The sequence below is a fragment of the Pangasianodon hypophthalmus genome, chromosome 11 (assembly GCF_027358585.1).
Source record: "Pangasianodon hypophthalmus isolate fPanHyp1 chromosome 11, fPanHyp1.pri, whole genome shotgun sequence".
Taxonomy (NCBI): domain Eukaryota; kingdom Metazoa; phylum Chordata; class Actinopteri; order Siluriformes; family Pangasiidae; genus Pangasianodon; species Pangasianodon hypophthalmus.
This window is the reverse complement of record NC_069720.1, coordinates 17974862-18002505: the sequence shown is the minus strand read 5'-3', so window position 1 is coordinate 18002505 and position 27644 is coordinate 17974862. Positions and strand designations below refer to the sequence as shown.

Below are 27644 nucleotides of genomic sequence, written 5' to 3'. Positions count from 1 at the left end.
TAGTGGTAGGGTTCATATTTAATTAAAAAAAAAAAAAAAAAAGAAAGCAAGAGAGACAAAAACTCTTCCAGTTTAAGCCACACCCACTTCAGATTTAAATCTGAACACAGACTCACATACAGATACACATAGTGACACTGCACTTAACCCAAAACTGCACAGAGATGATGGGATTTGTTAGGTGGCTAACACGTTGCAGAAGTACAGCAGCAAAAAGGGAAAAACTAGTTAACAGAATTTGCAGAGTATATTTGCCATTTGAAGGTGGACAGGTGTGCAGGTGAAACAATATTGCTGGCATAAAAGCAGAGGTAAAGCAAGTCGAGGAAATACTCCAGCCTCTCTCGTGTTAACAAGCTGCAGGATGCCCATTGATCCACCAAGTCCTCACACGCTCACACTGATTGAGAGGTGGAAAGTGGGATTCTGACTGCGCTGACCACGGGGAGGGGAATAAAAAATACACAAGTCTATTTAGTGAGTTTAGCTCTGTTTGGCACTCTCAGACCCCAGGACAACCTGTGCCCAACATCTTCTTGCTGTAAAAGGTGAGAGAAGAACATACTTTGCTCAGAATAGTAGAAGGAAGAAAAGTGAATGCCACTGAATGTTAGCAGGAAGGTCAACCTGGGCAATGCACATGAACAGGAAGAGAAATCCAGATGCTGTTCACATGTACTATACTCCGTTTATGATTAAGCCTTGTTGTCTGATAGATTAGACATAATCAGTTTAGCAAAAACACACTAAGCTTGAGCTCCAAAAGGAACTGCTCTACTACAGCTGTAGGCTGTTGATGAATTCCTTTATAACTAGTAAAGTTAGTGCAGGACATGTGAGGATGACATCTTACTCTTCGCTATAACAGCTGGCCTCATATTTTACTAAATGCAGTGCTTTGATGGCATGCCCCTACTTCATTTCCCTTCCCTTCCGCACCATTACCTCCGCTCATCTGCCAAGGCCAAGCCGGATCTAAGATCTGTCCTTTTGAATCATTTCTCCTGCTCCATTTATTAAGCTAATCCCATACACATTACAGTCCATTTGATGAGACCACTCTACGCTTTAATGTTTATGCTGCAATAGGACTGTTTAAAAGCCCTAAAGGACAGGTGTGCGATAAACGGGGCAACAGGTAGCATACCTACTTAGCCCTCCATCCGAGTGTGCACAGCGATTCTTAAGCACCACAGACATAAGAATGGGAAATTTTAAAAGAGAAACTGCTGTTGTTCTTCTTCAGCGTGCTGTGCACAGCCACGTCAGCCACACACAAACGATTATGGCAAAATAATCATTTTTGTTTGGCAAGAGAAAGACGAACTGTGCAGGAGACATTTAAAGAGAGCTTCTTGTCTGCTCAATGAATGGGAAACTGACGAGCCAGTAGGTAGGACGGCAACACACTGAGAGAGTCCCAAAAAAGGCAAATATACCTGTTTCTTGTGTAACTGATATATATATATATATATATATATATATATATATATATATATATATTTGTGTGTGTGTGCATGTGTGTGTGTGTGTGTGTTTGTGTGTGTGTGTATATATATACACACATATATTCCACATGACAGATTGTGAATCTGCCTGTTGCTCTTCCACCTTGTATTGCAAACTGGCACACACTATCGACTGAGAAAACCCAAATGACTATACTGATACATACATTATGTAAATACTTAAATACTATATATATATATATATATATATATATATATATATATATATATATATATATATATATATATATATATATATTTTGCTAATTCATCAACAATTCTTTAATTCTTTAATACAGGGGTATTACAGAATTTTACTAGCCAGCCCATTTGGCTAGTAAAAGCAGTGTGCTTGTCCAGTCCTATGTTTCAGTTGCCCAGAACCCTAACTGACTAGGCTAAAGTGGACGACTCTGGCTCCTCTCCTAACAATGTTTCTGAATTAAAAAATCATGTTTGCACCCTTGATAAAAAGCCAGCTAGATGTTGGCCAATATTCTGGTTATGAACTGTGTTCTTATCTCATATCGTACATAAAAGATTTTATTCAAGTCTGGCTAGAGAATTTCTTTTCTATATGTTTGAAATGTGAAAACATTATTCAGAATGATCACACAATAAAAAGGAAAAAATAACATGTTCGGATCCTGTGAGATGCAACAAAATAGTAGCATGGGTTATATAGCTTTTTTTCTTTTCCTTAAATACAGGTGTAAGCATGAACTTGAACTATATGTTCATGTCAACATGAACATACAGCGCTGCACAATGCATTCACTCGAGTGATGTAGCTGAGGTTGAGGAATTATCAGAGTTAAAATTCCCACACCATGCTAACACTGTTGGCATTTCTACCTCTGGGTTTTCCAGTATTTTTTTTCAGTGTTTCTGGGGGCAACAGTGGTGGGGTTTATATTTAATAAAAAAAATTTTTTAAAAATTGATTTAGGCCATGCCCACTTTAGGTCTAATTGCGAATACGATTATGGATATTTGGCACAATAAACAGGTACAGATAGTGTCACTGCGTTACAAGACTAATACATACCAAATAAAAATTGTTCTGCAAAAGTCAATAGGGTTCAGAAATTAGAGAAAAAGAAAGAAAAAAACAGAGAAAAAAATGGTTGTTGAACCTCCTTGTCTGCCTGGTATTCTATGAATAAAAAGTTAATAGCCTGGATACGAAATCCCGCTTACCCCAGATGGCTGGGCTTGTGAATTTAATAACTCAGAAAAACTCAGACAAACTACCTGACCAACTCAGAACTCAGTTTAGTAGGTCAGTGTGCATAGCAAAAAACAGTAATACTTGCTGATACAGACACTTTTTATAGTGTTATACTTTGTAGGTCCATGCTTCCCCCCTTGACAACATTTGTCGGATTTGTACAAGCACCTGCACACAAAATTTTGTCTAGATCATCGTAGAAGGGACTCCCCACTGCGTCGCATTTTGTCCTGGGTCCTCATGTACTTCTAGCATAACTTCTTTACTTTTACACGACATTGCAGTGCAGTTCTGCTGTAACCGCTATCCTTCAATTTTGGGAAAACAAAAGAAAAACTTCGATATTCTCATATATGTTGCGGATAGTTGCCGTTTAATGCAGTCCTCTCTCCAAATATCAATAAGTGCAGTGGTCTCCTCCTGGGACCACACAACCCCACGGCCAGACATTGTGAAAAGTTTTGTTTTCACCCGTGATGGAAGATGGCAGCTATGTATGGCAAGCCTCGAGGTACTTCTGGCATAAGTAAAAGCAAAGCAGACTGGTGTGTCTTTGCGCTCACATCACACAAATCAATCAAACCACAAAAGGACCCACAAACTAAGCATACTGAGACCGCCTCCTGTGGTCTGAGATCATTTGGAGTGTTAACATATACACGTTATATCGGTCCAAGACCGCTTTGAATGCTCAAATGAACTAGGTATGAAAACGCCATGAGAAACCTTGTCACCCTATCAGTTTCTTCGCCTGGCAAGTCTTTCACGGATGCAGGATATATTTTCAGTAAATTGAAGAGCCAGTAAAAAGCAGTATACACTTAGCATATTAAACACATGAGTAAGCAGTGCAGTATCTAAACATCTATCTAAAAGACCATGCATTCTGATGCACTTACAATACAGTATCTTATGAAGGTCATAGCAGATACAGTTTAACATGAAGTTATATACATGTAATTAAACATAAAGGTACCTCATCCCCATGTTCGATTAGGCCATTAAGAACTACTTTCCAGTGTATTTTTTTGCTTAGCAAATGCAATTTCAGCTTTCTGAAGGTCACATCTTTATGCACAAAGATGAGACGCCTGCTTTAGATTCATCCAGCATTAGACACTGGCAATCTACAGAGGATCAGTGTGCATGAGTTAACTGTTCGGAAGCTGATTTAATTCCGCTTAGAAGGGAAGCTGGAAAGGAAGGAGCATAAAGATGAAAGTTACAAGATATCAGTACTGATTTGCACTATTCAATAATGCGCTGATGTGTGTGTGTGTGTGTGTGTATGGGGGGGGGTATGTGTTTATATATATATATATATATATATATATATATATATATATATATATGTGTGTGTGTGTGTGTGTGTGCGTATATAATCGGTTTATTGAGTTCACAAAACTCATCTAGATCAGAATTTAGTACATATTTAGTTTTTATTTATTGTATGTCCAGTAGCCTATTTGAGCATTTCATTAAAGATATAGCCTATTTACATTCAAATTATTCTACAAGAATAGCAAAAGCTCAAGATTAATTCATTTGAATGTCTTGATGTTATTCTGTTTTCAGGTTACTTGGCTATACTTGAATATAAAACCTTTAGTGCAACGAAGAACAAGATTTTAGTGGCATGTCCCATCGAGTTCAAATCCCGATGATGCTACTGCCATCCGTGGCTAGAAACCAATTGAACAAAATTGGCTGTGTTCTCTGACTGGGAGGGATAGCATTACAATCACAGCAACACTTGCCAGTCACGGGCATTAGTGAGCTCATGTATGCGGAAGAGGGTGGATAGCACTTCCCTCCCAGTGTTTTATGCTGCCCTGTGACACAGCAGGAGCTGCAGTTCAAAAACATGCAGCTGGCTGGCTTCATGTGTCTTGGAGGAAGCATGTGTTAGCCTTCACCCTCCTCTGTTGGTAACTGTCATATGATAGGGGAGAGCTGGCTGGTGGATGGGAATTGGCAGGTAACCAAATTGTCTTAATCTGAAAATGTACAAAGCTGTCTGTATACGGTGAATTTTATTGCTCCATTGCTAATGTACACCAATGCCTGTCCTTGTACAGTAAAAAAACTTAAACAATGTATGGTTTTAAGCTGGAACACTAAGGGCAGCAGCTGTCACAGAGCCAGCCAACAGCAGAAAGGCTATAGCTTTACTCATAACAAAAAAAAGCACAAATAACAAGGAAGAAATATCAGCATCTTTACACTAGTAGAGTCGAACATGGACTATAATGTAGATGCTCTGTAGGGCGCTTGAAGTGGGATGCTCATGCAAGCAAGCCCTTAGGCATCATGTACTTAAAGCAGTTTGTATGAGCCAAATGTGTTCCTACCAGATGGAAAATGCTGGCAGACTGTTACAACAAGCTCATACATGATCCTATTTATGCCACCAGGGCTACACTTACTATTTCTGTCTGAAACCACATGAGGTTCCTTTCAAACCACAAATCAGCAAACAAAATAATATACAGGTAGAGATTGCAAATCGATATCCAGTAACAGTATTGAGTTGATATCAGCAGTACATGCTGAAGCAGCTGGCCTGATCTATCACATAATTGTAAAGTAGGTCACATGATCTTAGCACAGGGTTGGACAAATCAGTAGCCTGGGCACATTACGTGTCCAGGATATTATTTTTTTATTCCTAGTCGCCTAGCAGATAAGTAGGTTCAATGAGATGCTGATATAATGTTCACCAGCATCATTTAAAAAAAAAAAACTTTCTACTGACTTTACAAAAACAAAAGTTTCATTTGGTGTACACATTCACCAGCCATTTTATACGAGATAACTGCCCATTCATGCACATAGGCAGTTAGCCAATCATGTGGCATCAGCGCAGTGCATAAAATCATGGGGATACAGGTTAAGAGCTTCAGTTAACGTTCACGTCAAACATCAGAATGGGGAAAAATGTGATCTCAGTGACTTTCATTGTTACATGGTTGTAGGTTCCAGAAGGGCTGGTTTGAGTATTTCAGAAACTGCTGAACTCCTGGGATTTTCATGCACAACAATCTAGAGTTTATGGTGTGAAAAATGAAAAACATCCAGTGAGTGGCAGTTCTGGGTGCTGAAAAAGCTTGCTGATGAGAGAGGTCAGAGAAGAATAGCCAGACTGATTTAAGCTGGCAGGAATGCTAGGGTAACTCAAATAACCACTCTTTATGACCATGGTGAGCAGAAAAGTATCTCAGAGCAAAGAGGCTATAGTGTACAGGTGTTCCTATTAAAGTGGCTGGTGAGTGCATGCGTAAAACATAATGTACTAGTGTGATGCACTTCAATGTTGTAACTATAGTAAGAGCTCCTCTTTCGATATCCCACAGCCTGCTGCAATACACACATCAGCCCAGGCACAATCTGACTGATTAATTAATGTACATGAATTTTGAAAACACTGATGAAACCAGACAAAATAAAGGTTGACACAAAAACTGTCATGCAATTCTCCTATCACCTTGCAGTCGAAAATATCAAAAGATATGTTTATACAGACACTAGACAATCTTGAATAATATCTTTTATGTGCGACGCAAGGAAAGAACACCAAATCTTAGAGCTGAAACGTTGGCCAATGACCTCCTGACTTTTTTGTCAAAGGCACTACATTCGAAACATCTTTATAAGAGGATAAAGACTATGGCCACACTGTATAATCCCCTCCATGCGAATTTATACACTTGTTAATGTCCCCTATTCTGTATTAATTCACTTAACTGAATATTAAATATTGCCTATTTGTTTTTGTTTGTAGGATTTTATTTGAATAAACCAAGCCATGTTTCTGTGCAAGTCAGGGTGACAGTTCTGAATTTCTTCTTGTATGGTATGGTAGTTTCAACTAAAAAAAATCACATATTTTAAAGCTTGGTAATTTAAAAAAAAATATATCGTATTGATATCATGTCATCTCTGTATACAACCTCAGTCAAGAGAAATCACCCAAAACATTGCAAGCAGCCAATGTGAAAGGCCCACGAGTGCTTTCAGCTCGAACACCGCTCCATTTTCTAATCATGTTTGCCTTAGCTACATTTTTTGACATGGCGCAAAGGACTCACACTTTATCCTGTTTGAGTACTGAGAGAGTGGAATTAATCATCATTCAACAGACATGTCCCTCAGGTGAGATTTGAAGATGAATAATAAAGGAGGATTTTTCTACACAAAAAAGCAGCAGACCAGGGAATACATGATGAAGACACAAGAATAAAGTGGACACAGATTAAGCCTATGCACTAGCATTTTCTATTTAGAAATGGAAAGGAAACATATTTGACACATTTGTCACTGGCTCCTTCATAAGCTCGGGGCATTTGGTTGAAAGGCAGTGGCTCAGAAAAACCTATTGCATGATGTCAAACTAGAGCGCTGGAAGAGCAAATGAAGTAGGCGTAAGACCTGGGTAAACCATTGCAGTAAAGCCCATTACTTATGAACTAGCTCCCTCCCCTGTACAGATTCAGTAGCTGGACTTAAAACAACCATATAAACCTTTGAAATAGGCTCTAAGTCTTTAAACACAGTGAACTGTGACTATGTCCCAAAGTATACTATCCTACTAAATAATAGAGTGAAATAGTATGTCAATATCATATATTATAATTACCAGGCATGGAAAAAGTAATGTTCAATGTTCAATTTAACATTTGTTATAATTACAGTTGTATACATAAAGAAATGTGAAATGAAAAAATGAACATACCTAAAATATCAAGCCTACCCATTAACATGCAATTAACAAAAATCTGACAAAATAAAGGCTTTTGGTAACCATGACTAGTGATTGGTCCAACTGCTATTTCACGATATGTTGAGAAACGTCTATGGGTAAGCATCCTATGGTGGACAGCTATATGATATTTCCCTCCGTATGTACACAGCAATTATCATCATGCTAGGGTAATTACTGGCTGCTGAAATTTGATTGGCTGTTGGCATGCATATTTGATGATTGGTCCAGCTGTTATTTTAGGATATGCTCAGGCTTGTAATCTATAAAAGCCTATCAAATTTCAACTTCAAGTCATTTGGTTGAGGTTGGAAGCATTTACAGGCATCTTATATCACATCATCTATGTATTTACAAGGTTTTTATAAGCATTTATAGGTTACAGTGCCCCAGAATGGTTACATTCCATTTATCTGGTGACCTCAGAGTATTTTGTGAAAATACTCTAGATCATGGCATCTTACTTTAACCCCTTTACTGTAAAATAAATTCCTTGGACCCCCTCAGTATATATTTATTTATGAACATAATAAAACTATTCAAATATCAGACTCATTACTCAAATGTGTAAAATAATATCATCGTTATTGATTGGATAACCATACAGCTTTTTTTTATTCCTGATCTTTCCACCGAGAGAACACGTTAGTTCCAAGTTGACATTATTCATGGGCTGACTTGTTTTTTGAATTATTGAGGTTTGGATTAGACCCATTTAATTCAAGTGACCAGTCAAATAGGCTGATAACTATACGAACTCAATAATAAATATAATAACTTGGTGGATAGTATGTCGGCCACTGACTCCCTGGCTATACTTCATGGACCCTGCTTTGAGAACCACTGCTCTAGATGATACATGCCAAATTTCATGAAATAAGGATAAAATGTAAGTTTGAAGTGTAGAATTTTAAAGTCAGTTTCTAATATGTAAATTGGACCATTTAGCTCAATCTACTTTTATTTTGCCAGTTTGCATAATGGTGCTTGTGCATGGCTTTAACCAATATGTAACAGAAAAATCTCTACTCAAACACCACGACGGAGGAGGATAGTCAACCTTTCTGCCAAACATGGTGTTTTTAGGCCTTTGTAGGTTTTTGACGCCTACATACTGTTGGTTAGAAAACTATAATAAATAAATAAACAAATAAATAAATAACATAGAAATCAGCAAAAGAGTTCCATCAGTTGCAGTGCTTGGACCCCTAATACAAGGCAGTCACTGTCTACCACGAAGCTTAAATCGCCCATGTATGACAAGTCTATTAGACTATTACAAGCCAGCATTAGTCAACTTTGTGCCTAAAGCAAGCTGTCTGGGGGTTAATGAAGATTACTTTTGAATATTTAGTCCATATATTCTGCTCACCATTTTTTCTTATTTACTGAGCTTTTTTTTTTTTTAATGCACGCGAGCCCCATTTGTTTAAAAAAAAGGGGGGGGAGCGCAGTGCAATCTGAGGCGCGCGCGAGTCGCGAGTCTTCATTATCAGTCAGAGAACATTAGCTCGAGTAATTTGTCACATTAATTCCAATTAAGGCTGCTAAAACGGGATTCACTTTAATCAAAAGAGAATGGACTGTCCTAATACAATTTGCCTACATTTTAAATACACTTGGCTGTTTGGCTGTCGGGGTGTGTGTGTGTGTGTGTGTGAGAGAGAGAGACTGCAGGTGTTTATTAAATGGCTGATTATTGAAGCCCTCGTCTGATTTATTGAGGAAACAAATCAACGGACATCACAATAATTCCACAAGCAAAGTAGAGAACTGGGCAAACCCACCGCAGAAACAGACTCTAGGCTAGTTTACAGTTTGTGGGCAGGGTAAAATCTCTCAATTCACACACTAGAATGGGTAAATTTTGGTGAACTCGAGTGTAAATTTCTCACCAAGGCTAGCTGCTAAAAGGCGCAAGTTGCCAGCGTCAGTGCTCGGCTCTCCACACTTTCCCCTCAGGAGTGAGACACGACAGCCTCTTTCCCAAGTCAAACACCACAGGCTGTAGTGAAGACAAATACATGTATATATACATATTGTTTTTTTCTTCACATAATCACCTCAGACAGTTTTCCTCTTCGCCTTTTCCAGTTTTCAGAGCATTTCTTCTTGACAAAAAAGAGAAAGAAGAAAAAAAAGGAATCCGAAGGAAGCAAATCCAGCCAAGAAAAAAAAAAAACAAAAAACAGTAATACAGATAAAACCAGACTTCACTCAGACGGGCAGCATTATTCCGTCCAGTTTATTTCACAGAGTAAAAATCATTTTCCCGTACGCAGTTTTAAGAGGTGTCTTTAATCCACAGCGAATCTCCTCATTTCTACAGCAGCGGGATGCAGAAGCGCCTTTTATTTTGCGGCTCGTGCCCGAATTCCTCCCCGCAGTGATGCTAAACTAAGCTAACAAACCGAACCGGCTTTTGTTCTGGGTTTTTCCCTCCTTTTTATCCGTTCCTCACGATTTTAGAGAGTACAGCTTGATAACACGCCGATTTTCTCCCACTTGTCCCCAGCAAGGCAAAGATGAAGCCGCTTGTAAGAGCTTCAGAAAATGGAGCAAAGATTCGCCTAGCGGTGCTGAGAGGAACTTCAGCACTCTCCCAGACACGCTTTTAAAGGGACACTGAACTCGAGCTGCAATTTACATGACGAATCTTCTCTCACATAGCTACCTTCCTGCAAAATTTAGCTCCAGTCCAGCCTAAGGCAATCTGATTCAGCTATATTTAGAGCCTTCATGGGTTCTTCATTCAGTCATTCGTTCATCTTTAGTAACCGCTTTATCCTGGTCAGGGCTGAGGTGGATCTGGTGCCTATCACCAGAACACTGAGCGTGAGGCAGGGACACACCCTGAATGGGACACGAGTTCAACAGGGCATCACACACCTACATTCACACGCTCATTCACATCTAGGGCATTTCAGCATAGACAGTCTACCTACTGGCATGTCGGAGGTGAGAGGAACCCTGAGGAGACGCACACGGACCTGTGGAAAACGTGAAACTCCACACAGACAGTAACCCAGATCATATCTTGGACCCTGGAGCTGTGAGGTGTAAATGCCACCTGCCTTCAACAAGCTATGAGATATATATCTCCATGTCACAAACAAGCCATGTGTAGTTAAATCAGTCTTTTTATGAAACATCCCATGACAAAATTTAATCCTTAACATTGATTATTTTCAAGTCTAGATCTGATACGGGCTGTGTCACCCAGAGTGACCTTTCTGATGGGGACAAACAGCTATTTAGAGTTCAAATCAATTTGATTAGCCATAGCCAGTGTTCTGCTGTTGCACAATTGCTAACATTACTGTAAACAAGTCTAACAGTTTAACAATGAACTGCTGTTGCTTAGTCCTGTTATTTATCAATTATACCACTTTGCTGATTAATTCTCTTAATTATTTGCTGATTAATTCTCTTAATTCTCTTAATTAATTATACCACTTTGCTGATTGGCCAGCAGGCTTTGATTAATTTTCATTAACAGAAGCTCTGACAATAGTTTTGGCTGGTGAAGCTTTCTGTAAAGAGATGTTTATTTAACATTTGTAGAAGGAGTCTCCAGTGTCAGCACTTTGGAATAATCAGTAAGTTTTCCACTTCAGAACAGTTCATGAAAAGCTGTGTTTTCTTTTGTCTTCTTTACTTCAAAAGAGAAAATAAAAAGATGCTTGTGAGGTATAGCTGCTGTACTGTAAGTGATAAGAGAAACTAACTTGAAACTAAAAAAATTATAGCTAATAAAAAATTATAATCTTTGGCGAATTGCTTTAGTATAAGGGGAATAAAACAATGCAAACAAATACAATACACATGCTACATGTTATCTGAGGTAGCGATACAATAAACATGCTGCACTACTTTTTCCTATTACATTCCTTTTTGTTGATGTCAGTCAGTTGGTATCTTCAGTGACAAGTGTTTAGATTTGCCCTTTGACATCGGACAAAACTTTTTAAATCACTTCAGATGGCTGTCATGGGCGTTCCTCCTTGGTGTAGGTGTAATAACTTCAGAATAGATCATACCAGTAAAGTCAATGGAGGAGTGAGTGTGTGTACTCATTATGAACTGCCAACATGTTAATTTAACACTAAGAAATGTTCGAGAGTTGGATTGCAAATGTAGCAAGCATGTTGAACATTGTACAAATGGGTATCAATGCCTATTTAATGAAATAAAGACTAAAGTTAGCTTTTCTGCTAACTTAAATTTTTTTTTTTTTCATTTTTCTTTACTGAAATGCTTTCTATCAGGCTTACCAAAGTGTGCTAAATTATTTTACTATAATTTCCTGCTTACTGATTACCACTGAGAAGGATTTTGACACATTTCCCCATACTGAGAGTAGGACAAAATCATCCATGCACATCAGACCTATACAGCTATGCTTATAACCACAAATTCTCTAAAAAGACTAAGGGTAGATATACAGTAGGTATAACTAAAGAATTTACGAAAGCATTCTACAAGAATACAGATATAGAAATATAATACTTTTTATTATATTTCTCAATCAGAAATGTTCTTTGAACTTTTTGTATTTCTTTAGTACCTGCATCTTTCACTGAAAGTGTCCCTTCTTCCTGATGCACTTCTTTTTTGATGAATTTCTGACAATACTGCTCCACTCCTCTCCATGACATTCCAGGCTTCTTTGAGGTTGCGTCTTCTGATCCCTCAGGTCATTTTCAACTTGCTTGTTGCTCATACGGATTATTTAATGAAGCAAATCCACCAACCAGCATGTTTTTGGAAAGTGGAAGGAACCCAGAGGAAACCCATGTGGACATGGTGAAAACTCCTGATAGACAGTAAGCCAAGCTAAGGATCAGACCGCGAACCATGGAGCGCTGAGGTGGCAACACTACCCACTGTGGCAGTGTGCCACTATTCTAAAACTGGGAAGCAAATTTGATGTCCTTGATCTACATAAATGAATTTTTGTCAATTAGAAATTTAATTGGGCTGGAAGGTCTGCTTTTTTAATACAGTATATGAACAGAACATCTGGATGGAGTGAGACACCACTGGTTCACACCAGTGTAAACATAATGAGTAATGCAGTTCTGGGATGCTCATATTCCCAGTAAAGTACTCACTGACTACCTCTTTGAATCCCAATCATCCTAAGTCCAACTCAGAACAGTTAGTGATTTCCCTGCTGGAGTACTAGCCCTGACCATTAACTGATGATATTAATTGTGATTAAACAGGAGAATCATGCTATAATGAGGCATAGTGAACTGCAGTATGAAGGTATCCCTTGTAAGTTAAAATGTACAAGGTCTCGTTGTATATACTGTATTTTCTGCCCTGTACTGTTATCAGTTTAAGGTCAGTTTTAAGTTTAAGACATTATCCTTAATGAATTATTCACTGTACTGAATATTAGGAAAGGTTAGACACAGGTGTAATATAAGCTAGAAGCTCTAATGAATTCATGGATTCAAAAACAATAATTCAGCTTTAATATGCAATATATATATATATATATATATATATATATATATATATATATATATATATATGTATATATATATATGCACACACACAGCACAGGGTATCCATGCTGTCTGCTCTATTTCTTTTGACAGCATGACCTGTGAAATTAGGTGTTTTGAGCACTATACTGTTCAGGAATGGCAGTTGCATGGATGATATGGCTTTGCTCAAGGCAGTTGCATGGATGATATGGCTTTGCTCAAGGCTTGAGATATTGAGCATAAAAGGAGAACAAATCAGCATGACAATAATAAGACCAAACAGGGCCAGGGTTTGATTTGAAGGGTTAGGCAAGAAGCTTCTGTCTCCTAGTGTAAAACACACAGAAATCATCCCCTTATTAAACTATTATGTCCCTTCTGTTTGATTTTGTTATATCATTTGGTTGTTCTGTCAGCTGCTCCCATTAACAGTTGCCACAGCAGATCACCTTCCATTGTTCACATATTGATTTGGCACAGGTTTTATGCCAAACACCCTTCCTGTCCCAACCCTTTCCACTTCTCCAGGCTTGGGATTGGCACTGAAAGTTTACTAGCCTGTGCACCCCCAGTGGCTGGGGTTGGTGCCTAGCGTGGGGCTCAAACCCACAATCCTGAGATCAAGCATCCCATGCGCGACCAACTGAGCTAGCAGGTATTATTGCTGTAGCATGTACAACGCGTATTATCAATAACACAATGAGAATATGCTCTGTTAATGTTACAGCAGTATCAGTGAATTTTCTTTTAAAAGAATAAAAGTAAGTACTGTGTGATAACCAGTTAGTAAGTTGAAGTGTAAATTTAGACTTAAGTTATTAATACTCTGCCATGATGGAAAACTTACTGGCTGTCACAAAGCACTGACTCTGGAGACTCTTTTCATAACTGTTAAAAAAACAGCTCCTTATAGAAAGCTTCATTTCAACAATTATATGTTTTTCTTTGTTAAATAACATGTTTTAAACTGTTTATTATTCACCTTATATTATGTGAATTGTCTGCCAAGGAGAGAACTTATTAGAATGAGCACATTAATACAAACCTGAAAATACCAAAACTAATTGAAACCTTCTCACCAGTCAAATTCAAGAATTCAGTAGCACTGTGGTATAGGCGTGTACAGTATATTAGTAGGCTGGCTAGCTATATAACTAACTGGTTTATATTGTTTTTTCCCACTGTAACTATACTTATGGTGTCCTTTGAACATTTTTTTCCAGTTAAACCACTAGACAGAACATTGTGTGTTGTAAAAATTTTGTGTCTTTAATGTGATAATAAGGTCTTTGGCTCTTCAGTGCAAAACAAAGCAGCTACCATATATATATATATATATATATATATAACGTACCTGCTGGCCCTGTCATGCTACACTCATGCACTCACAAAGTTTCAGTAACCAATTTCGGTACTTTCCTCCTAACATTCAGTAATCCTCCTAGAATGAAAGTTGAGGCTGAGATACACCCTGGATTGGACGCTAGTTCATCATACCATCATGCAACAGCCTGTCTCTATTACTTGATACAAGGCAGTTTGCTGAGTACCACCGTTATATCATTTCTAGAAAGTGGATCGATTTGAATTCTGTATTCTCTATCATACTAATCATACCCTATGTGATTTCATTCGTGTTAGGTATTTTAATTGACACTCACATGCTCTACTTTGTCTTTTTGTGGATGCTACAGGATGAGCTGTTGAAAGTTTTTAATGCACCTTTCACATTAATGCACTTAGTCATTAAGAGTGAAACACAGCACCGACCTTGGGTTTGATTCATTCCTCCCACTGAATTTTAAAGCCGTATTTTGCCGATTGATCCGCAGATGAAAGCTGAACATTCAGCCACTGAGGCCTGTAATATCTGTTAAGAGCTACAAACAATGTCAATTACATCACTTATTCACTTCTCTTTGAGAATGTATGCTTTCAATCCACACCTTTCTACACACTATATCGACCATGATCATTGCTTTGAAACACCAGCTGAGAGCCCAAAAGGGCAATTGTGTGTAATTGCGAGCACTGAAGGGAAGCTTCTGAGTACCTGTTGCCTTGCCAGCCAATCTCCCATATGTTGCCTCTGCTGTCACTCATAGGCGTTGTGCCATTACGCAAATTGTTCATTTTTCCAGGCGCAATGTAGGGCAAACACACAGCCAGATGTTTGGGGAGCAGCACAGAGGCTTTGGATGAAAGGCTACAACACATGCCGCCATGGCCTCGAGCTGAAAGCGGCGTGCCAAAGGCGCTGGTGTAATAAGCACTACCCCCCTCCGGCAGGCTCTTAGGAGCCTCATGCTGGCTTCCCAGGGGCCACAGCTCCCTTCACAATCCCCTTTCCCTTCCTTTCACATTCCCCTCACTTCCTACTCTACCTCATCAACCACTGCTTGTGTGTCCTTCATTAAATACTATACTATAGTCTATAAATATTGAGCCACACACACGCTTTGGATCTCAGTTCTTTCATCTGCTGCAAAGCACAGGCCCACTTTTTACTTCTCTTAATCAAACAGCCCAATAACAGCCATAAAACAAACCCAATGTCCTCACTATTGTTCCTTTTCTTTCCAAACTGCTAGATGTCAAAATATAAATCACAAGACCACCTCTGGCATTTTCGCTACTTGGAGAATGACAGCAATCAAAAGCCCAGGGGCTTTGGGTAAAAAAAGGTTCTAAATTGTTTCGTACACATAAAATTTAGACTCTCATTTGCACAGTTGAATTGGGATTCATCAAATGTGTATACGCAATGAAGCTTAATAAATACTAATTGTTGTTGACGCCATGTGAATGCTCATTTAAACAGAGACATGCCCACAATTAACCATGTGGCATTGCTTCAGAGGGTACCTTAATAAAGAAGACATTTCGTTAGTGCCACCAGGAAATGGGCAAACACACGATTGTTTTTCTGAACCAGAGAGTTTGCTTGAGCTGGATAGGCTAGGCCAAGAAAAATTATGACATCCATCACTGCATAATCCTACTCAATGAAGGTCGGAAAATATCCACTTCATTCCCAATTTCTCTTTAAAATATGTCTGTAACCAAAAACACTACATTGAAAGCACTTGGACTTGCACAGGCATCACATTTGTGCCTATCCTTTCCCTCTGCAACTTGAGTCTCAAGTGTGATTCATACCTAATATAAAAATGTATTAGTAGTGGTTTCTTGAATGGGTATCTGCTGTAAACCACCACTCTGAGTGTACAGCTAAGAAATCTCGCCAAAATGTGATATCCTCCAATGAAGTCAGGTAAGTTGTATACTCTAACAATAGTTCTGTCCATTAAAGCAGAAACACACACATTTATTTTTAAAAGCAATTACATTTATTCAAAAATCATTAATGGACAACAAAGCCAATTCAAATTATTATCTAGATCCATGATTAAGCAAACACATAGTCTTAAGCCATCAGGAGGAGACACTCAGGAGGTATCATTTTGGGGAGGAGACACTACATTTTTAACTTGCAGCTTTATTTTCCAGGTGATTTGCATATGCATGGCCACGTAAATATAGGCAAAAGTTAGTTTTAATAAGCCAATGTTTTGTGTTGAACAGTTATTATAGTACTACAAAAATATTTCTTTTTATCCCATTAATTATTTCTGTTTATTAATAAAATCTCTTCTAGGTTTCCACAAGAAGACAGAAGTATAATTCTCCAGATCAAGGCAGCAGTCTGTCTAGTAAGTCAGGTGACTTATAAGGCAACACTTTGATCGCTACATACAATAGCTTGTCTTCAACAAGTGGATCGTCCTTGTCAAGCTGCCTCATAGCTATGTTAGCTAGCTAGATAGATCATTATGGGACAACAGGAAAGTTTAAGTCAGCAGCAAGATTTTCTGCAACAGTTAGTTAGCTGATATTGACTTACCCTCCCCACAATGATACCTCCTGAGTGTCTCCTCCTGATGAAATACTCTGGGATCCCACCTGGACCTGAAGAGCCAGTATGTTTCTGATCTGTTAAATGCTTTGAGGCATTGTCCAGAATAGGGAGAGGCGTTGTGTATGACATAAATATATATATTGAAGGAAAACACAATTTGGTAAGTTTTCTGCCAGGTTAAATGGAATCAGCAGTTCGGGGGGAAATGTAATGAGGCTCACAGTCTATTTTATCGATTTTGTTGAAGTGTTGGTTATTCTCTTTCTAACATGCTCTAACAATCACTAACCCTAATGGTTTATTAAGTCAGATGATATACCATGTCACTGGAGAAAAGAGAATTAATATTATGTAGCAACACCAGTCATTTCTCACTAGAAATCAATCTTTATCCAACTCATTTCCCAACAAACTGTTCCCTCTCTCACCTATGTTTTCCACTGCCACTTTTACATTCCGGCTCATGAACAGAATTATAGGATATGTAGGGATATGGATAAATGTATGTAGCCTCAAGAACTGGCCAGAGAACCTCAGAAGACAGCAATCTATTCTATGCAAATATTTGTGAAAATCCTGTAAATTCACAAAAACATTCATATTTTACACGTGCTCTGTCATAAAACACATACTCACGGTAGTTCACCAGGTCAGGGACTAAAAATACTAGTGAGAAGATCTTGTCGTTTTATATTATTGGCATTATTTTTTTTTAATAAAGAAAGCAAGCCAACACGAAACCATAAATTAAGACAAATAAAACTAATCATTCAATCATGAGAAAGGAAATGCCACCATATAAACAGAGGACGGGCTGGTCTGTTTGCACATAGCTGTAAGCCATAAACAAATATATGCAATAATAATATATTATTGAATATTTTTATTGGCATAGTAGTGAGTCAAAATAAATTCCACCTCTGCCTTTCAGGCTTTACCCTCATCATTCATTTCATGCTCCCATCTGTTTGTGCTCTTGAACTTTTATGGAGTTTTGTGGGCGTCACTACATGCTAATGTGCTGTGCTGGGAACGTGCTTTGCATTGTAATGGTGATCAACATATGCACCTGAATAGGAAAAAAATCAGCCTTTCAGAATCTTGTACATCTGACAGAAAATTTTAGCTCAGTTTGGCTTACTTATCAATATTTTATGAAGTTGCACATATATATATATATATATATATATACCTCTCATTGTCCACTTTAATAGGAACACCTGTACACCTGCTCATTCATGCAGTTATGGGCATCATGGGCACAAACTCACCCAAACTGGACAGTTGAAGATTAGAAAAAAATAAATCACCTTGTCTTTTTCTAGTCTTCATCTGTCCAGATTCAATGAGTCTGTGCCCATGATAGCCTCAGATTCTTGTTCTTGGCTGACAGGAATGTAACTCGATGTGGTCTTCTGCTGTTGTAGCCCATCCCCCTCAAGATTTGATGTGTTGTGCATTCTGAGATGCTTTTCTGCTCACCATGGTTGTAAAGAGTGCTTATTTGAGTTACTAAAGAATTCCTGTCAACTCAGACCAATCTGTTCATTCTCCTCTGATCTCTCTCATCAACAAGGTAGTTCAGCCTGCAGACCTGCTGCACACAGGATGTTTTTTGTTTTTTGCACCATTCTATGGAAACTTTAGAGACTGTTGTGTGTGAAAATCCCAGCAGAACAGCAGTTTCTGAATTACTCTAACCAGCCCTTCTGGTACCAACAACCATGCTACAGTTAAAGTCACAGAGATCACACTTTTTAACAAATCTGATGTTTGATGTGAACATTAACTGAAGCTCTTGACCTGCATGTTTTTATGCATTGTGCTGCTCCCACATGATTGGCTGATATAAACTATATGTATATATATATATATATGTATATATATATATATATATATATATATATATATGTATATAATGTGTGTGTGTGTGTGTATACACACACATAACAGCAGTAAGAGTACCGTTGGCTAGCATGTGCCGGTTTGTGCGACCCTCCAAGGCTCCAAGGATATTCCTCCCCAGACCATCACTGACCCACCGCCTAACCGGTCATGCTGGATGATGTTGCAGGCAGCACAACATTCCCTACTGCATCTCCAGACTCTTTCATGTCTGTCACATATCCTCAGTGTGAACCTGCTCTCATCCATTAAGAGAACGGGGTGCCAATGGCAGACCTGCCAATTCTGGTGTTCTCTGGCAAATGCTAATCGAGCTGCATGGTGCTGGGCTGTGAGCACAGGTCCCACTAGAGGACATTGGGCCCTAATGCCACCCTCATGGAGTCTGTTTCTGACAGTTTGGTCAGAAACATGCACAGCAGTAGCCTGCTGGAGGTCATTGTGTAGGGCTCTAGCAGTGCTCCTCCTGTTCCTCCTCACACAAAAGAACAGATACCGGTCCTGCTGCTGTGTTGTTGCCCTTCTACGGCCCTGTCCAGCTCTCCTTGTGTAATGGCCCATTTCCAGGTATCTCCTCCATGCTCTTGAAACTGTGCTGGGAGACACACCAAACCTCCTTGCGACGACATATACGGAGGAGCTGGACTACCTGTGCAGCCTGATTGGGTTGCAGGTACTGCCTCATTCTACAAGTAGTTACAAGGACCCTAACAAATCACAAAACTTGAGACAACTCAGTCAGGAAGGATAAGGAGAGAGCAATTGTCTGTGGCCACCACCTGCAAAACCATTCCCTTTTTCGGGGTTGTCTTGCTGTTGCCTCTCCAGTGCACCTGTTGTCACTTTCATTTGCACCAAAGAAGGTGAAACTGATTCACAATCACTTATGCTTCCTAACTGGACAGATTGACAGATTGATATCCCTGAAGTTTAACTGACTTGAGCAATATACATACATACATACATATATATATACACGTATAACATCAGGTTTGCCAAAGAGGAGCCCATCGTGGAGAACAGGATGCTGGATAATAGCTGCCGTAGAAAGCTACCCTGGGGCAAAGACACCGCAAATGCACAGCCAGGGTGATTAGTAAATGGGTCAGGTTATAATCCATAACTGCATTAATCAAAATGAAAATGCCTCCATTTGTGATTACACTCGCCTCCAGCACACAGAGCTACTCTTAGCTGGCCTCGTTTGTTAGGAGGGCTTGGGGAAGATCAGGTGAGCCAGAAGGGGAGCATTATCGCTCTGAAATCAGTGCTTTATCACAACTAATTACACTTCCATAAACATGTGACTTGTTCACGTAGCAAATTCATTTGAAGTCAGAAAAAGATAGAGCTGTTTGACTTGATTTATAAATAGCTTTTTGTTATGATTGCAAGGTCTGAGAGAACGAAAAGACATGTCTGCTTATTTAATATGTACACATCATACTAGCTTCCTGCTACTGGGAAAAGCTAATTTCAGTAATGCTTTCTACGAAAGCCATATCTATAATGATCTATAAATACATTCATAACTTCATAATATATCTGTACCTTATACATAATATGGCAAGCTTATATATAATTTAATGTGTTTCACATAAGCCTGCAGTTATTTACCTGTTTACTTTTTGAACTTACTTAAGCAGAAATCCTGCTCTTAATTTAAATACATCGATTTAAGAATGGCTTTTTTCAGTGCATTCAGACTGTAATATTGTAGTCGTTATAGCTATAGACACACTGAATCCTGTCTTTTTTTTTTTTTATTGTGTGTATTTCTTAAACAAAATCAGAAATTCATCAGAAATAACTTTTTTTTTAATCTATTGCAGCATATGATTGGTAGCATCAAGTAACATAAAGTAACAGAAGCTATACACTTCATTAATGAGTGTGAATTATTGAGAAAAATTATACTGGTACGTTCTAAAGTGAGAATTTTTGAAATGCTTACATACAACATTTACAAAATTACATTTCTCACAGATGTATCAGGCCAAAAAAATATACTGAGTTATCAACTGAGATAAAACACTGAATAATAAACAATCAACTATACTGCAGTTATTAATAAATGTAGAGCAATGAACTATTAAAAATAAATAAATAAATAAATGCAATTAAATTGATATAAAGTATAATTCTTTTTCATACATAATTATAACAAGGTATGTTAAAATTGTTAAAAATTTGTTTAACAATGTAAAATTTGTTTAACAACGTCAATAATGTGCCTTATGAATGCATTATAATGTGTTATGAACATGTTCATAGTTTACATATATGGCCTTCACAGAAAGTGTGACCTGAATTTCCTCTAGACTCATTCATTATGCTACATTTACCTAAGCAGATAGAACTGTATGCAGAAAAAAGGTGCCAATGCATTCATAATAACTCCGAGCAAGTAGAAAAAAGTGTGATTCATTGCCAAATTGACCCCTAAACTGCAACTGACAAGCTAGGTAAAAGCAGGGCCTGTTCACTGAAACAGACTCACTTGCTGTTGCTCTTTTTGTTTGTTTGTCCTCATCAGCCTTTGGCTGAGCATGCATCTGCAGCATGATAAATCACTTTAAAGACTCTTCTTGATATTCAAAAGCCATGCATTCAGTGAGAGTACCTGTCAAATTTCCCACACGTGGACACACGCTGGAAGTTTAAAAGTATATGACAATTTATTAAGATACACCACATACCAGGTGAAGATAAGAGGCAAAGAGATGACAGTTGATGTCTTTTAACTAACGCTTGTACAAAAGGACTTCATTGAGGGAGTGTTTTATAAAACATGTAGGGAAGTTCAATTAAATTTATTTATTATTTTTTCCAGTTGTATTCCAGTTAGGCAACTACCATTATAAAAACATATATAATGATACAACAGTGTCTAAATGTAAATGTTGCCTAAATGTTTCACATGGCAAAATACCCATGAAAGTATGGTTTTCATGTTTTCAGGCTTGGTTTCTATGGTGACTACTTGGTTGCAATCTGACTGAAAAATCTATTAAGATTTTTTTTTTTTTTTTTTTTTTTTTTTTTAGGAATCGGATTGACATTAGCTAAAATGTTACCCACTTATTATTATGGATTACCACTAAAACACAGGAAGTGCTATTCTTCCAAAAAAATATAATTAAAAAAAAAAATTCACATCAATCTACACTCCATACCTCATAAAGACAAAGCAAAAACCAAATTTGTGATAACTGTGCAAATTTATTAAAATGAAAAAACTGAAATATCACATTGACATAAGTATTCAGACCCTTTGCTATGACACTTGAGATTTAGCTCAGATGCATCCCATCTTTGAGATAATTCTACACTTTGATTGGAGCCCACCTGTGGCAAATTCAATTGAGTGGACATGATTTGAAAAGGCAACTAAGCCATGAGGTCAAAGGAGCTGCCTGCAGAGCTCAGAGACAGGATTGTGTCACAGACACACCTCTGGGGAAGGCTACAAAAAAATTCTGCTGCATTGAAGGTTCCCAAGTGCACAATGGCCCCCATAATTCTTAAATGGAAGAAGTTTGGAGCAACCAGGACTCTTTCTAGAGCTGGCTGCCCTCCAGAGCGCTCAGGACATCAGACTGGGCCGAAGGTTCAACTTCCAACGGGACAATGACCCTAAGCACACAAACTTAGGGCAACACAAGATTAGCTTAAGGACAACTCTGTGAATGTCGTTGAGTGGCCCTTTAGAGCACGGTCTTGAACCCAATTGAACGTCTCTGGAGGATCTGCAGGAAGAATGGCAGAAAATCCCCCAACCCAGGTGTGCAAAGCTTGTCACATCATACTCAAAAAGATTTGAGGCTGTAATTGCTGCCATAGGTGCTTCAACTAAGAATTGAGTTAGGGGTCTGAATGATTATGTCAATGTGATATTTCAGTTTTTTCTTTGCAAAGTTATCAAAAGTCTGTTTTTTGCATTGCCATTATGGGGTATGGAGTGTAGGTTGGTGTAAAAAAAATAATTTAAAGCATTTTAGCATAAAGCTGCAACATAAAATGTGAAAAAATCTGAAGGGGTCTGATTAATTTCTGAATGCACTGTATACGATTATCTGTTAGAAACTCTGAGCATTTATACTAGAGAGAAAATGAAGTCATAGAAGTTACTTGATACTTACTACTTTGTTGTTTGTGGGCACATTCAAGACATAGAATTTTATTTACTTAATTAATTACAACATTGAGGACATTCTGACACTAAAACCAGAGGTGCTGCCCAAACAGATGCCATAAACTCATTTGTTAGCTGAGCAAATTTAGCTAGCTAAACATGTCCATTATAGGCAACTCCTCGGGAGAACATGACCTAGCTATCTAGTTAGCTAGATGGTTTCTTTATGTAGATTTTAGGCAGGCTATGTTGGTTTGTTATAGAAATATAAATTAGGCATGTTGGCTAACTAGCAAACCTCTTAAATTCTTAGTTAGCAAGACAACTTCACTGATATGATGGTTAGCTATTTTGCTGAGATGAAATGGGAACTGCAAAAACAGAGCTCCTGGAAATTATTGTCCTGCCTAATTGCCCGTAACTACAGCTGTCTTCTTTCCAAGTCTTTGGCTTGGAAAGGTGTTTGATTTTATAGTATGTGGTAAAAACAAATATGTTTATGAACACTTTTCTAATTCTGACCCCCAATAGTGCAACATGACATTTTAGAAAGCAAATTCTGGCTTGTGCTTAAAAATTTCTATTTTATAGTCTCCTGCTTTTTGCAACCAGGAGTCACGGCTGATGTCAGAGTGATGCATATCACTCAGGGGTCAATATACTGTAAAACTATATAGTACCTGGATAATGTTATGTTCGGTCATTCACTGATTCATTCTTTTGTTGTTATTATTATTATTAATCGACATATTTGTTAGTTTTTTGTTTTACAGAGCTCTCAAATAAATCACACTCATAATTGCACTGAATTACTAATGTTTGCAAACATGAGATTCTGGGTTGCTTGATAGGACATAAAGTAAAAATAAATGCAATAAATAATGCACTTTTTTCATCATGTCAAATCCTTGCTATGCAGCTGTGGTTCACTTGCAGTGAACTTTCCACTGAGTCCCTTTCGTGTTCATTTTTAATTCAAGGAGCAATGCCTCGCTGCCTTCCAAAAGAATATGGTTAGAGGCAGACATGTTCTGGCAAAGTGACTCATACTGATGTCTCGAGGAGTGAGACGTCAAATTCGGATAAGATGCCAGGAGAGGCAGAAGCCCATTGTTTCTGCAACGAGGGGCAATCATTTGATATCATCAAACTGTAATGAATCTGCAAGAGGAAAGAGCTGCAGCTGAAATTAAAAGCCTCCTCCAGCACCATATAACAGATCCCGATCCACACCCCACTGCCCCTGGGCTAAACTCTGATCCTAAATTGGTGACAAATGCATGGGGATATTTGGAAAACTCAGTGCACCTCACTCTCAAACTTTAAATCACAACCCAAACCCGCTGGGTAAAAGCATTACAGAGGAAAGCAATACTTGCCGCACACACCGTAATGCAATAGGTCCAATATATCAGAGAATACAGGATCAATGTGTGAGTCTTGTAGACTTGACTTACCTCTAATTCTCATCCTAAGCAGCACAGATAATAGTTATGATGATGTAAACATTAATGAGAACAATGAAACCCTAATTCAGTAGTGGCCAAAAAAGAGTCACAAGACCTCTACCTTAATACTGACTACTGCCCGGATCTTCTACTAACACTGAGCCTTTTCCAATTACATCAAGCCAGCAAAATGGCTGAGGCTGCCCAGCACATATTGACCTCCCACTAAATCTTGTTTATACTCTGCCATGGGGTCAACAGCTGTGACAGCACTGGTAGAAACTCACCAGTGGCAAAAACGCAGCACAGGGGAGCTGAGCTAAACTGCTGTTTGAAACACCACTGTGAAGCCTTCCACCTGTAACAATGGGGAAACAGAGGTGGGTGGATGCAAGTGTAAGTTAATTTTAGTGGGGTATTTCCAAGAGGCATCATCTTTCCAAGTAGGTAATATAAAAAAATTGACAGACAAAAAGTAATTCTCTCAACAGTCTCTCTTTTTTTATCTCTCTTGAAGTAATAAGACAAAAGTTACCAAACACTGACATTGGAAACTCCTTCCATAAATCTCCTCACAGAAAACTTCACCATATGTTTTCCTTTTTTAAATATCAACACATTTTTAAATTATTTATGTGGAGCATCCACCATACAAGTGCCTGTGAATCAGCAGTTACTATTAAATATAACCGATTAGAGCAAGCGCATTAATACACCATATGGCCACAAGTTTGTGGACACCTGACCATTACACCCATATGTGGTGGTTGAACATTCCATTCCAGATTTAGTCCCCCTTTGCTGTTATAATAACCTCCACTCTTCTGGTAAGGATTTCCGCTCAGTTTTGGAGCGTGGCTGTGGGGATTTGTGCTCATTCAGCCACAAGAGCATTAGTGAGGTTGGGCACTGATGTCAGGTGAGGAGGTCTGGGGTGCAGTCGGCGTTCCAGTTCATCCCAAAGGTGTTCAGTGGGGTTGAAGTCAGGGCTTTGTGCAGGACACTCGAGTTCTCCCACACCAGCCTTGGCAAACTGTTTTTGTAAACCTTGCTTTTTGCACTGTTATGCTTGAACAGGTTTGGTCCCCTTAGTTCCAGTGAAGGGAAATATTAATGCTACAGCATACAAAGACATTCTAGACAATTGTATGCTTCCAACTTTGTGGCAACATTTTGAGGAAGGCCCACATATGGGTATGATGGTCAGATGTCCACAAACTTTTGGCCATATAGTATATAATAACATGGCCTCAAATTTTGCCCTTATAAAACTTTGCTCCAATACAACTTTGTTTCGCCAAAATAAAAAGTAAGAACTATCTAATTCCAAAGTCTGAAAATACCGAAATACAGTTGCATGACTCAGATTGGTAATGCAGCTTCAGTGTTGCAGGAGTAAAACAAGTAAAAATAAAATTTTCTGGTCATATTAAAGATAGGTAGCATGGTGGCATAGCGAGTAGTATTGCTGCCTCATGCTTTCAGGGTCCACGGTTCAATCCTGAACCTGGATTACTGATATTGCATGTTCTCCTTTTGCCCACGAGTGTCCTCCAGGTTCTCCAGTTTCATCCAGCTTCCCATGAACATACTGGTAGGTGGACATTATTGCAGTTATAAACAGTCATTCTCTCAACAGCATCACTTTTTTCTCTATCTTGAAGTGAATAAGACAAAAAGAAAACTTTTTTGTGGCAAAAACCTGCTTACTGTTACAAATCACTGACACTGGAGACTCCTTCCATAAATGCCAAAGAAACATCTCCTTATAGAAAATTTTACCATATGTTTTGCCTTTGAATTTTCTGTTAAATAACATTTTTTAATCCATTTGTGTGGAGCATGACTTGGGTTCATCCAACTCTGCCAAAATGCTTTTGGCTCAGTGATCCAATTCATAACCTTTCTGTGCTCCAGAGTAGTCTTCAACTTATTTCTCACAAATTCAATGCAAACCAGCAGTTACCGTCTGTGACAGTGGGCGCGCTCGTGTGTTGTCATCATTATTGTGAAGCCTCCATGACCTTTGCGATATAAACCAGATCCCTGCTGTGTTGTTTATAAACAATATAAATAAGTGTGGGTTTTAGTGACACAGCAATATTTGCGTCGGGGATAGAGTGGAATATAAACTCCCTGACCTTGTGTTATGACTGAATTGATGTGAGTGCGGTGCGTTTGTGATAGTTAGAAAGGTCCCTGATCAGGCAGGTTCAATATGAGGCCATGGTGGAGGCAAATAGCTAGCAGCTTGAGCAAACAAAGTGCGGGACAAAATGTGGGACAGGAAGCATGCTGCTGTTTTTCTCATCTGACGCAAGGTCAAGCATATGCAAGTACTTCAGAATTCTAAATAGGCCCTCTTTTGGCAAAAAAGGAGGCAACGTCATTGAAATCACATGAAGCGTCCTTGCAGGCTAGAGCTGTAACATCTTTGCTCAGTGCAGCCACTAATCTGTATTCCTAAACACTCGAGCTTTGATCTACCACAGTTATGAAGCTGGGAGCTTTATATCTTTTCTGATGTGTGAAAAGAAAGAATCTCTTACTTCGTTTTGACAAGAGACTGGAGAAAAGTGCCCAGTCAGGAACTTTGTGAAACTTGGAGAGAAGCTTGGGTGGATTTGTTAAGCCCCTGCTGCCGTGAGCAGCCATTGTGTGGCATAATAAGTTTAAACCTGGTGAAAAATCAAAATGGCACAGATATAATAACCTGAGTACAAGAGATCTAAATGGATTTAGCCTTGAGAAAGATGCCTTTTAGCGAAAGATCCTTTGCTCTGTTTGGAAATCTGATAAACATCTAACATCCTCCATTTGTTATAATGAGGTAAGAAGCCAGGAAGAACAAGTGCAGCATGTTTCTCAATTAGATTTCCAAACTTTATATTGATGTAACTGGTTGGTAAAAAGGAAAAATGTGCAGCTGCTAAAATGCATAAGAGCCCTGATCCTTTCCTGTTGTGTAATTTAGAGGTAAACTTGGGCCTGTAATGGAAGGGTATCTTATAAAATTTGCCCATAATCGGGAAGAGATACACATGGATTGTCAAAGGCTTGATCTTGGCTCATCCTGTCCATCTCTCGAGAGGACAGCAAGATCTTATTACTGCATTTTATGGACTCTCTACCTTCACTTACAGACCAATTAGGCTTTAGCCACCAGCCTACCTTACATCATGGTCAGGCGATGCAGTGAAGAGTGGGGCTGTCTTTCACTTCAAAGAATCTTTTTTACCTT

General features: G+C 38.6%; 1 protein-coding gene across 5 annotated transcripts in view; it reads right to left on the bottom strand.

Annotated features, from left to right (window-relative positions):
• Positions 1–27644, bottom strand: part of nlgn1 (neuroligin 1) — a 255896-nt gene that overhangs the window by 190213 nt on the left and 38039 nt on the right. For 3 of the 5 annotated variants that reach the window (XM_026928415.3, XM_026928435.3, XM_026928442.3), the window contains exon 1: positions 9562–11659. The exons of 1 other annotated variant lie outside the window; for it this stretch is intronic. The gene's annotated coding sequence lies outside the window, so the exon portion shown is untranslated. One more of the 5 variants, XM_034308974.2, reaches the window with a different exon arrangement.